General features: G+C 51.3%; 1 protein-coding gene and 1 long non-coding RNA gene across 15 annotated transcripts in view; one reads left to right on the top strand and one right to left on the bottom strand.

Moving 5' to 3' along the window:
- Positions 1-12,521, top strand: part of SYN3 (synapsin III) — a 457,275-nt gene that overhangs the window by 235,867 nt on the left and 208,887 nt on the right.
- Positions 7,466-12,521, bottom strand: part of LOC103348404 (uncharacterized) — a 78,570-nt gene continuing 73,514 nt past the window's right edge. For 7 of the 10 annotated variants that reach the window (XR_516809.4, XR_016216290.1, XR_016216292.1 and 4 more), the window contains one exon: positions 7,466-7,966. This is a non-coding gene — a long non-coding RNA (uncharacterized LOC103348404). Of the gene's footprint in view, positions 7,967-10,886; positions 10,993-11,321; positions 11,342-12,521 lie in introns of those variants that run through there. The other 3 variants (XR_016216291.1, XR_016216295.1, XR_016216294.1) reach the window with 3 other exon arrangements.

Below are 12,521 nucleotides of genomic sequence, written 5' to 3'. Positions count from 1 at the left end.
GGCACGTTGCAATGATTTCCTTCCTCGTGTCTCTTCCCAGACATCTGGGAGTTCCTTTGGGAAAAAGCTACTTTTTATTCCCCACATCCCAACATCCAGCATGGTACCTGACACACGGGAGCTCGGTGAAGGTGAGGTGCCCAGACGCACAGGTGGCAAGCGGACGACAGAGCAGTGAGACGGGCCCAGCGTCTCCGGCACTCCCCAACCCGCTGAGGCTGGGTCCCCCGCGGTGAGCAGGGGAGAATGCTGACTGCACTCAGTGGGCGCGCGTCCTCCTCAGCAGGCCATCCTGTGATAAGAACTAGGAGAGTCGGGCTGGACCCAGGCGTGACATAAAATCTCATGTGCCCAAATGCCAGCCTCCCCCTACTCGGGTTCTCCCTACCAGACACACCTCTCAGCTGGCTGAGACGAACGAGGAGCTGACGAGACCCAAGCGCAAGGATGCCTTGGACAGGATACGCTAGTTTTGGGGTCTCAGGTGGGTCACTAAATGTCTCAGCCTTTCTCCTTCTCTGAGGGACCGCTGGTCAAGGCAGCCAAAGACTTTCTGTGGTTCTTGGAGCTTGGATTGGAGTTGGAAGGCCCACCAGGCAGGTTGCTGGGAAGAGGTGCCCGTGAACTAGAGGAACGGACGCCATGAGGCCCAGTGGCCATGTCCGGGGTTCTGGGTGGTGACCTCTGGGAGTCTCCCAGGGGCCCTTCCAGGCTTGGGAATATGTTCCTGTGAGTGTTAGGGGAGGGACCCAGGGTGACTTCCGCTGGTGATGCCCCCATGTTTCAGAGTGATGGTCAGGGCAGCTATGCCACACTCAGACAGGCAAGTGGGTTTGCTTCCCCCTTGATCTACACTTTCCACGTCCTCTGTGCCATCTGATCCTCATGAAATCCTAGTGAAGGCCTCTTAGAACAGTGCCCAGGGGCGTGGGACCTGATGGTCAAGGAAGGCTGTGCGACCCCACTGCGAGGATGTCTGTTCCGGTGCAGTGAGCTCGCCCCAAACTGGCCCAGGGTGAGGATCTGAAGTCAGAGCCCTGGTTCCAGAGGCCAGCCCTGCTGGGTGCCAGCTGTGTGACCTTAGACAAACGACACCACTTCACTTCTCTGGGCTGCAGTCTCCGGGTGTATAAAATAGGATAATAGCTGCGTCTGCCTCCTGGGGCCACTGTGGCTGCTGGGCTCCCACAGGGTCTTGTGGCTCAGTGTGTGCCTGGGAATGCACGATTCCCGTGGGGAAGGCCTCTCTGCCGGTGTGGCTGTATTCGCAGACAGGGCCGGTAAGGAGGTAACTGAGGTGAAGCGGGGTCATGAGGGTTGGGTGCTGATCTGATGGGAGTAGTGTCCTTCAAGGAAAGGACCCCAGTGAGCCCGCTCCCCGCTAGCACATGTACTACCAAAAGGCCACATGAGGTCACAGTGAGAAGGTGGCTACTTAGATGCCAGGACGCGGCAGCCGGAACCCCCATTTTGCACTTCCAGGCTCCGGAACTGTGAGAAAATAACATCTGTGGTTTTTAAGTCTCCCCACCTATGGTGCTTTGTTTTGGTGGCCAAGACAGGAAGGGTCAGAGGAGGAACAGTGAGCTCTGCAGGACAAACACTTGTCTCCCTCATCTCAGGCTCCACGGAGGACCTAAGAGAGCATGTGTTGAACAAGTGGTTGGCCAGGACACCTGTCCATTTCCCAAAACTCCCACCCATTTAAAAGCATAGACAGGCATTTGGTACTGTCGTTAAGATGCTGCTTGGGGGGCCTGCACCCCATACTGAAGTGCCTGGGCTGGCATCCCAGCTCCACTCCTGATTCCAGCTTCCTGCTAATGCACACCCTTGGTGGCAGCCGGTGATGGCTCAAGGACTTGGGTCCCTGCCACCCATACTGGAGACGGGCATTGTTTCAGGCTCCCAGCTTTGGTCAGGCCCAGCCCCAATTGTTGCGGGCATGTGGGAAGTGAACCAGCAAATGGAGGATCTCTCTTTCTTGCTCTGTTACTCTGCCTTTCAAATAAATAAAAATAATAACATTTTTGAAAGCACAAAGCTTACAGCAGAGGAGTGGGAGAGCCTTCGTTGAAGTTCTCCAGAGCTCTTGTCTGGACAGTTCCAACACCACCGCCCTGGTCTTCCTGCCTCCAGGTCACCCCTCCTGCAGCCAGCAGGAGCTCTCTAAAATGCACAGTGATCATCCCAGCCCCTGACTGCCTGTATCCGAGGGCTGCCATGGGAGAGTACGACACACTGGGTGGCTTACAATGACAGCAATGTACCCTCCTGTGTCCCAGTTCCCTCTTAGAAGGGCACCAGCCTTGTTAAAGCCTGCCCTGATCCCACATGAGCTCATTTCAACCTGATCACAACTGCGAAGACCCCATTTCTACTAACGGTCACATTCATGGGTGCTGAGGGTTAGGACTGGCACATAGCCTTTTTTTTTTTTTTTTTTTTTTTTTTTTTTTTTTTTTTTGAGAGGTAGAGTTACAGACAGTGAGAGGGAGAGACAGAGAAAGGTCTTCCTTCCGTTGGTTCACTCCCAAATGGCTGCAATGGTTGGAGCTGTGCTGATCCGAAGCCAGGAGCCAGGTTCTTCTTCCTGGTCTCCCATGCGGGTGCAGGGGCCTAAGCACTTGGGCCATCCTCCACTGCTTTCCCAGGCCACAGCAGAGAGCTGGACTGGAAGAGGAGCAGCCAGGACTAGAACCAGTGCCCATATGGGATGCCAGTGCCACAGGTGGAGGATTAACCTACTGCGCCACGGCACTGGCCCCTGCGCTTATCCTTTTAGAGCGCCACCCTTTGATGGTTAAAAAACCCTTGTGGCCTCCCAGTCCTCAGGACACAAGATCCATTCTTGGCTATCTCATCGAGGCACCCACTTCCTCTCCCTCCAGGGCGGCCCCTCTTCTTTCCTGTCCTTGGGGCCAGCACACTGGCACATGTGCCCAGGTCTTCCTGCCTTGCCTCCCGCTGGTCCAGCTACCAGCAGCTCCACCCCAAACCCTGTCCACTTCTGAATCCTCTTGCAAGGCTCACACTGGGCATGAGCTCTGCCTACAACCTCTCTCATTTTCCCTTCTTCCTCTTCAGGTCAAAGTAGCCCTTCCTTCTCCATGTACCCTCCACCTAATTCTCTTGCAGGCCTTGTAATACTTCACGGTAGTCAGTGCGTTATCTCCCTCACTCCACCAAGTCCTCAGTGCCCAGCCTAGGGCCGGGCATGTAGACCAGGAGATGCAAACTGGAGCCTCCTGGGCTAGACTTAGCTGGATGTCTGTGTTTTTATTCAATCTGCATGGTATTGACTATAATGTAAAATAGCTACCAATAATAAAATAGAGAAAATTTCTCATGAGAAAAGAAAACTAAAACGCCAGCTTCTTTTGAGAAGTGGGAGGGTTTGGTTATCTGAGGTCTTTATTTCCACCTAGTCACAGTTTTCTGGAGCTGGACCTGTGCCTGTCTGTTTAGACAGGAAGTGCAGTGACACCTGGTCTCGCCTGTTCACTAGTGCATCAGCAGTGGCTGTGTTTGCACTGTAGCACTGGAGCTCAGTAGTTGTAACAGACTTCGGGCGGCCCTGGACATTTGCTACTTGAGACTGGCATTAGTTTCCTGTGGCTGCTGTAACAAACTAGCACAGAACAGGTGGTTTGAAACAATGTAACTGTTCCCTCCCAATATAGCTGTCAGAAGTTCAAAATCAGTTTCTCTGGGCTGAAATGGAGGTGCTGGAAAGCCCACACTCCTTGGGGGAGGCTGGAGAGGAATCTCAATCTCGCCTCTACCTTTTTCTGGTGGCTGCCAGCATTCCTGGACGTAGGGCCGCAGCCACCCCATCTCTTGTGGTCAGATTGCCTTATCCTTTTCTGTCAAAGTTCTCCCTCTCAGGGCCAGCACTGTGGCATGATGGATAAAGCCGCTGCCTGTGATGCCGGCATCCCATATGGGCAGCCGGTTTGTGTCCCAGCTGCCCCACTTCCAATCCAGCTCCCTGCTAATGGCCTGGGAAAAGCAGCAGCAGATGGCCCAAGTGTCTGAGCCCCTGCATCCACATGGCTCCTGGCGTTAGCCTGGCCCAACACTGGCCATTACAGCCATCTGGGAGTGAACCAGTGGATGAAGCTCTGTCAATAAATAAATACATAATGTTTTAAAAAATTAAAATCTCCCTCTGCTTGCCTTTTATTAAAGACTTATTTCAAAGGCAAAATGAGAGAGAGAGGGAGACACACATATACATAGAGAGATCTCCCATCCGCTGATTCACAACCCAGAGGGCCTCAACAGCCAGGGCTGGGCCACCAAAGTCACGAGCCAGGAACTCCATCCAGGTCTCCCAAGCACGAGGGCCATCATCCATGGCCTTCCCAGACACAGTAGCAGGGAGCTGGCTCAGAAGCGTCTGGACTCAAATTGGTGCTCCGATATGGGAGACGGTGGCCTTGTAGGTGGTGGCTTAAGCTGCTTTACCACAATGCCAGCCCCTGTCGACCTCTTATAAAGCCGCACGTGACTGCATTTGGAGCCCAGCCAGATGGTTCAGGAAAATCTGCCCATCTCAAAGTCTTTACCTTGACCTTTTTTTTTTTTTTTTTTTTTTTTGCAAAGGTCCTTTTCTCAAATAAGGTGACACTGATAGGTTTTTGAGGATTAAGATGTGGGTCTTTGTGGGGTGTGTGTGGCATTTTTCAGCCTATCACATGGCCCTTCAGACAAAGGCCTTGCGAGCCCCCCTTCTAGAAGGACAGGGAAGTGACGCCCAGGCTGGACCACAACCCACCCTTCTAGATGCCTTGGTGCTCACTCTGTGTTCCCACCTGACCCGCACTCGGGGTCCCTCTTTGTTGACCGCTTTCCAGGACTGCTTTTGTCCCCCTGGTCCCCGACTCCTTCTCCTGCAATAAAATAACAAGATAACGCCAACTTCTGCAATGTTTCTGGACCTCCTGGTCTGGCTTTTACCACCCCGCGGCCCAGCGCTGTCCTCGCGGACAGGAAGAGAGAATGTTTGCGGAGAGAAGGGCTGCTTTCCAACGTGAAAGCCGCTCCTCACCTTCCTTTTCAGGCCTGACGGACTTTCCAGATGTCCTGGGAGGGCCCTGCTCCATCCTCTCTGGGCTATTTTATCCCAGCCTCGCACAACCAGCCAACCAGCCTTCCCAACTGAGCTGCTGCACTTCCCCAACCTTCCTGCAGACCTGCCCCCTGAGAAATGCATTCTCCACACCCTTGTGTGAGCTAGGAAACAGAGACCTGTGTTCAAGTCCAGTGCAGGAATGCGGGGCTGAGGGACCCCTTGCGCTGGGGGTGAATTGGTAGCGCACAGGCTCATGGGCCATCTCTGTGTGGGCTGGGTATCCTTTCACTCAGCCCCCAAGCTTGGCAATGAACCAGGGATACTGTTCGCCCTCTGGGGGTGTGTCTGAAAGGGGCCATCTTCTGCACTGAACAGGGACAACCACGTTCTCGGGGACCTGTGTGTTGTGTGACCCTCTCCAGGGATGGAGTAGGCAGATGTTATCTACCGCTTATGAGAGGGGAACTGAGACTCAGAGAGGTCAAGTAACTGGCCAGATGTCACACAGCCAGGAGGCAGCAGACCTGGTCCTGCAGCCCATTCCCCAGCCGGGAATGTTTCCACCAACTGCGGCAGGTCCACTGTGCAGCAGAGGCTATGTGGAGAGCACAGACAGCCTGGCCCGGAGGTAGGGGCTGCCTCCGGTGCCCCCATCACCAGCTCTGCAGGTGAACTTTTTCTCTCTGGTGGCACTCAGTCTTCAGAAGTCCAACATCCGTATGGTGGGCAAGTTGAGAGGGTCGGGCTGGGCACAGAGCATAGTGATCATAACCAACAGCTATCTGAGTCCTTGTTATGTGTCTGCACTGTTCCATGAGCCACATGGACATTAACTCCTGTAACCCTCACGGCATCCTGGTAAGGCTGGTGTTCTGTGGTCATCACCTTACAGAGGACAAAAACTGAGAGCCTTGTTCGAAAGCCATGCACCCATTAGTGGGGAACCTGGAGTTCCAGGAACAAGGAGCTGCTGTACTACATGCAGATGGGTGAGAGGGGGCCTCGCTGATGGGGCAGAGAGCAAAGGCAAAGAGAGCCATGCGGGATTCGGGGGGAAGAGTTTGCAGACCAAGGGGAGATCAACCACAAAAGGTCAGAGATGCTGGAGGTGGAGAGGGTGAGACCACCGAGGACCCTGCAGCCCAGGGTAAGGAGTTCGGCTGTTATTCAGAGTGAGCGGGAAGCCACTGCCGGGCTCTGAGGAGGAGTTGTGACTGACTGACGCCGGAGAGCATCAGTTGTCTGCGGGGAGCAGAAGAGACTGGTGGGGGCTCCAGGGCAGAAGCAGAGCAGATGGCAGCCTTCTGTGGTGATGGGGACTTGGAGCACTGGTCAGCAGCAGGCATGGCCAAGTGTGGTCAACGCTGCTTATCTTGAAGGTGTGCTTGGCAGAATGTGCCAAGGGGCTGGATGTGAAGAAACGGAAGTCAAGGGCGACCTTAAGGCTTTGGCGGTGATCCAATCAGAGGAGTTTCCACTGGGCGAGACGGCAGAGTCCACAGGTTGAGCAGTCAGAGAAAAGAAGTCAAGTGGTGCTTACGTATTCAACTAGCAGAGCCTGGTGGGAACCCAAGCAGGGATGCTGAAGAGGTGGCTGAGCCTGTCTAAACTTGGCAGCTGTCAGCACACAGATATTGGAAGTCATGAGACTGAATGAGTCCACCGCGCGAGGAAGGGCAGGTGGGAGAAGCTACACCTGGAGCGCTCCAGTGTTCAGAGGACAGGAAGACAAGCAGGCATCCTCAAAGGTGACTGAGCGAGCAGCCGGTGAGAACTGAGAGAATGTTCCAGAAACCGAGCAAGGACAGTGGTTCAAGTAAGTGGAATGATTGGCTAGGCCAAATGAAGCTTCTTTTTTTTTTAAAGATGTATTTATTTATTTGAAACTCAGAGTTATATAAAGAGAGAAAGAGAGGCAGAGAGAGAGAGAGAGAGGTTTTCCATCCAGTGGTTCACTCCCCATCTGGCTACAATGGCCAGAGCTGGGCTGATCCGAAGCCAGGAGCCAGGAGCTTCCTCTGGGTCTTCCCATGTAGGTGCAGATGCCCAAGGACTTGGGCCGTCTTCTACTGCTTTCCCAGGCTATAGCAGAAAGTTGGATCAGAAGTGGAGCAGCGGGGTCTCGAAACGGAACCCATATGGGATGGTGGCACTGCAGGCAGCAGCTTTACCTGCTGCGCCACAGCACTGGCCCCTAAATGAAGCTTCTTAGTAAAGTAAAGTGAGGTCTGAAATTTGGCCATTATGTTTAACAACATGGAAGCCACTGATGACCATGCCAAGTCAAGGGGTGGGGGTGAATTTAAAAGAAAAGAAAGCCCAGAAGTATAGGCTTTTTGCTACAAAGAGGATATTAAAGCATGGGTAGTAACTGGTGACAAAAACAAGGTCAACAGAAGGCTTTTATTAAGTAGAGATTACAATGGCATGTTTCAGTATTGGAAATGACTCACAGAGAAAGCAAAGAGGATGCAGGATATGAGAGAGATGCTGTTGGCACAACATCCGAGAATTGGAGAGTGTGATGTCTACAGCACCTTGAGCAGGAGCGCAGGATTCATCCCGGGACCGAGAGAGAAGGCAGCGTATGGGGGGGGGGGGGGGTCGGCACCACAAGGAGGGTGGATATGGTGGTTGGCCGTTCTCTTCTGACCACATCTGATGTTTTCAAGGACAGCATCAACCTCATCACCAGGGAGGGTCTACAGATGGAGGATCTATGAGCCACATGGGAGGACAGGATGCAGAGCTGAACAGCTGCCTGGAGTGGGAGAGTGAATGTGAGAGGCCAGGATGGTGGGACACTCCAGTAGTCCTGAGTCACCCAGCTGATGGTCACATTCTTCTCCAGTCATGTTGCGATGTAGTGCAGTTTGATCACCTTTGCGTCTGAGAAAAAAAAGACACAGAGTGACATTTGTAGTAGCAAAGCAATTCTGAGCACGTGTTTGAAGTGCCCGTGGGATACGGCTTTCAGGCGGCTGGAAGGCGGCTGATTACATATGTGGTCTTGGATAAAGGTAGACTCGTCAGAAATGAGCTGGTACTTGAATGTGAGAACCAGGTGAGGGTTCTAAGGAGAGAAGAAAAAAGTAAAGAGAGTTGGGCATAAGCTTAGGAAACATCCTTAGTTAAGAGGTAGAGAGAAGGCGGCAGAGAAAGGAGCTAAAAATAGGGATGAAGCAAGTTTTTTCCTGAGCCTAGAAATGAGATAGTTCAAAGTAAAGGAGTATAAAAGCATTCAAGGAAGCCAAGGGGCCAGCATTGTGGCGAAGTGGGTTAGGATATGCCTATGATGCCAGTATCCCATATGGGCATCCCAGCAGCTCCGCGTGTATCCCCCTGTTTATGTGCTTGGGAGAGCAGCAGAGAATGGCCCAAGTGCCTGGACCCCTGCCACCCATGTGGGAGACAGATAAAGCCCCTGGCTTCGGTCTGGCTCAGGCCTGAGTATTGCAGCCATTTGGGGAGTGCGCCAGCAGATGGAAGATCTCTCTCTCTCTCTGTCTCTGCTTCTCTCTCTATAGCTCCACCTTTCAAATAAATAAATACATCTTATTTTTTTTTTAAAAAAGGAATCCAAGAACAAGGAGAAAAATAGGTGAGTTTTCCCAGAAGGAAGCTAGGGCTAAATAATCTCAGAGCATTTAGCCAAAATGCAAAGAAAAGAAATTCATGAGCAAAAAGATAAGGGTAATGAAGTAACAGGCCCAAGAGAAATTATTGTGTACAATAAGATGAGCTCTACATTCAATGTGCTCTCTTTATAGTAGCATTACATTAACATAAGAGGTATAAAAAACACTAATATGAGCTTTTGAAGGAAAAAAGGATTGATTGAAAGAGAAATGATACTTAAAAGACATAATGGAAGACAATGTTCCTGAACTGAAAAAAAAATCTGAATCATCAGATCAAAAGGATGGCCTAAGTCCTAGAAAAATTAACAGTAAATTCAAGACAAATCTGATCATGATTCTGACTGCTAAAGAGAACATCTTACACATTTTCAGAAAAAGACAGATTACAGTGTACTTACAAAGGAAAGAGGAGAATGGCACCAGATTAGTCATCTGCAACACTGCAAGTTCAGAGACAGTGGAACAATGTTTGCAGACTAATGAAAGAACTGCATTAGGTCCAGGATGACTTTACCCAGCCATGATAACATTCATATTAGGAGGACTCCACGGTACTCAAAGAATACCATCCATGTAACCCTTCCAAGAAAATTATTTAAGGAAGTACTCCAGTCAAATGAAAATTTAATCAAAGCAAAGATCTCAAAATGAGGGAAGACAAAGCACATAAGTAACTCTGCTTCTGTGTGTGTGTGTGTGTGTAATCACCAACAATTCCTTGAGAGAGTAATCCAGGAAAAGCAATAGGAGCAGAAACTAGATTGTAGGAAAAATAAAAGCAGTAACTAAAGAATAGTCCTTCAATAAATGTGGGGATAAAGCAAGAAGAGATCACTCAGGGATCAAAAGAATATTTGACTTTATTTACAAAAGCAAAATCCAAGCAAGCTTGTAGGCAAAGGAAAAGGAATCATGATTACAGGGTGCACAAATAACAGATGTGACTCTCTGATACACCTTTGATCAATGCCAAAAACTTGACAATAGGGTTCTTTCTATTCCTTAAGTTACAAGCCTTCAACTAGCTTGGATTTGGGGGGCAGAGGTAAAGAGAAAGAGAAAGAGAGAGTGAGAGAGAGCGAGAGAGAGAGAAGGAGAGAGTCAGGAAGAGAGGAAAAAGATGAGAGGCAGGGGAGAGGTGAAAAAAAAATCTATATGGATAACCAACCATCTATGAGAATTACACACACTGCACATGTGTCTTTATATATAGTAGATTTCATTTTGGAATCTGAGAGTATATTCTAGTCAGTGCACAGACAGCTGGGATATGTTACTACTACCCATCACTACACAATCAGAGTAAATTTTTGAAGGCGGTTACAAAGGACTGATACTTTTTCAAGAAAGGATGAGTTAAGATGTATTTGGGAGGGTAGCCTGGGTGCCTGGGGGAAAGCATCAAGACGTCTGGTTCCCAGTGGCATGATGAACACACTGCAAAGCCCCATGGGGGAAGGGCCAGGAACGCAGGACAATATCAGGTAATTTCATAGGGCTGGGCATCTGGCACAGTGGCTAAGCTGCCACTTGGGACACCTGCATCCCACACTAGAGTTCTAGGTTCAATTCCCACCTGCACTCTGCATTCCATCTTCCTGCTCATGCACATCCTGGGGGGCAGCAGGTGATGTCACCACTCAAGAGCTTGGGTCCCTGCCACCTACATGTAAGACTTGGATTGAGTTCTGGGCTCCTGGCTTCAGTCTGGCCCAGCCCCCAATTGTTGCAGGCACTTGGGGAGTTAACCAGTGGATCGATCAATCGATCGATCTATCCACCTCTCCTTTTCTCTGCCTTTTCTATAAATTAAATAAATAAATGAATAAAAACTGGATGTCTTTATAAAAAACTTCATTGCATAAGGATGGGGCTTGCTGTGTGATGCAATGGGCACAGCCTTCTGAACCACAGAAATTCAAATCTTGGCTCTCATCTGCTGTAAGCCCCTGAGAAAATGATTCCACGTCTCTGAGCTTTGGGTTTCTCATCCATTGAAACAACAACAGTCCTGGCTCGAGTCCCACCTACACCTGCAGTCTTCCTTCCTGCAGTTGGCCACACTGTGTACCTTCCCCCAGTCTCCATTCTCCTATCTCCCTCTGGAGCAGAAACGCTAGAAAACCACACTCAGCCATCTGGACAAGGAGCCAAAGCAGGACACTTACTGCGTGGAGCTGCCTGGGTTTTCAGGATGGCTCCCTGTAGATTCTTGTCTCAGTCTGGTTCCTTGGGCCTCCACACAGCCTGTGTTTGAGGCCTGCACTCCAGTCACTTGGAAACAGGATCACACACTCAGTGGTACGCGAGCCTTCTACAAACACTGAGTTATGGGGGTAGGCATTTCGCATGGCAGTTGAGACGCCGTGGGGGACACCACATCCTTTACAGGAGTGCTTGGCTTCGAACCTAGTTGCTCTGCTTCTGATTGAGCCTCCTACAAGGCACCACCGTGAGAGGCAGCGGTGATGGCTCAAGTGCCTGGGTCACTGCCACCCACTTAAGAGATCCAAAGTGAGTTCCCGGCTCCTGGCTTTGGCCTGGCCCAGCCCTGGCTGTTAAGGGCATCTGGGGAGTGAACCAGCAGATGGACGTTTCTCTCAGTCTCTTTCTCTGTGTCTGCCTTTCAAATAAAATGAAAGTAAATAAATATGCTTTTAAAATGGACAGCCACTCTCCGTCTCTGGGCAGAGAGGTGCACACTCTCCCTCCCCTTCGCAGAGCCTTTCCCGGGCTGCTGCCAGAACAGCCAGGCTTGGGCTCCCTGTCACGTGTCTGGCTCTCCCAAGGGGCCTCCCGGCATGTGGTGCGCTCTCCTCGCCATGTGACCCTCCCCTGCTGTCACCCTCTTGTTCCTGGCCTGGGCCTGTCATTTTCTCATTATCGTCACCACCCCAGACCCAGACTTGTCCTCTGCTTTCCTGTTTCCAATTAAGTGTTGTCCCCTCAGGCCTCCCGGGCCACACTGTTCCCTGGTTACCAGAGAGGAAAATGACAGCATGCAAAGGAGGGAAAGTCCCACTGGCCAGAGGCACCCAGGGCAGGGGGGCTGCCTGCAGACTGTGCAGACCCCAGGGGCACGTGGAGTGGGTGAGTGGCTTTGGCGGTGGACACGGGGTGAGCTGTGCTTGCTTTCCACATCTTGTGCTTTCTTTTCACAGCTGCTGCTCCTTGCAGACCCCAACATTCCAGTTCCCAGAGCTAATTTTAGCTTCCTGGGACCGGCATGTTCTGCGTGACCCTCGGCCCTGCCTTGCCCCTGTGCTCCGTGTTTGTTCCTGCCCTTGCTTCACACAGCCCACACTCACACCCCCTCTTACGGTTCCCAGCCCCACAAGCCAGTGGAGAGTCGCTGTGACCCAGGCCCGGGAAGAGTGAAGTGGCTCAAGGACCCTCAGGAAGCCAGAAACTGAATATCGGGCTAGGGTGGAGACACGGGAGGGGATCCTGGAAGGACAGAAGAGAATGGAGGTGGGGAATGGCTTCCTGCCACCGTAATAAGGAGATGGTATGTTTATGGCATCAGTCATCATGAACTCATGGTCTTCCTAGAGCTTGGGGAGCGGGGAAATTGTGGGAGGACAGACAGATGGAATACACCATTGCCTCCCACTCCCTTGTTGAGGCAGCACGTGAACTTGACCTTCTGAGGATGCTGGGTTCACATTCTCACTGTGTTCTCCAATCACCAGGTGGACATTGCACTGAATATAAAGTGCAAGAAACAGAGGTCCCCTTCCTGCCTCTCGTTCCACAGTGAGGGTCCGGAGGCTCAGAGATGTGACGTGACCAGATGTCAGTCC

This window comes from Oryctolagus cuniculus, chromosome 11 (assembly GCF_051225735.1).
Source record: "Oryctolagus cuniculus isolate XC-2025 breed Fujian yellow rabbit chromosome 11, ASM5122573v1, whole genome shotgun sequence".
Lineage (NCBI taxonomy): Eukaryota > Metazoa > Chordata > Mammalia > Lagomorpha > Leporidae > Oryctolagus > Oryctolagus cuniculus.
Note: the sequence above shows the minus strand (reverse complement) of the source record. Positions and strands in the feature narration are given on the sequence as shown.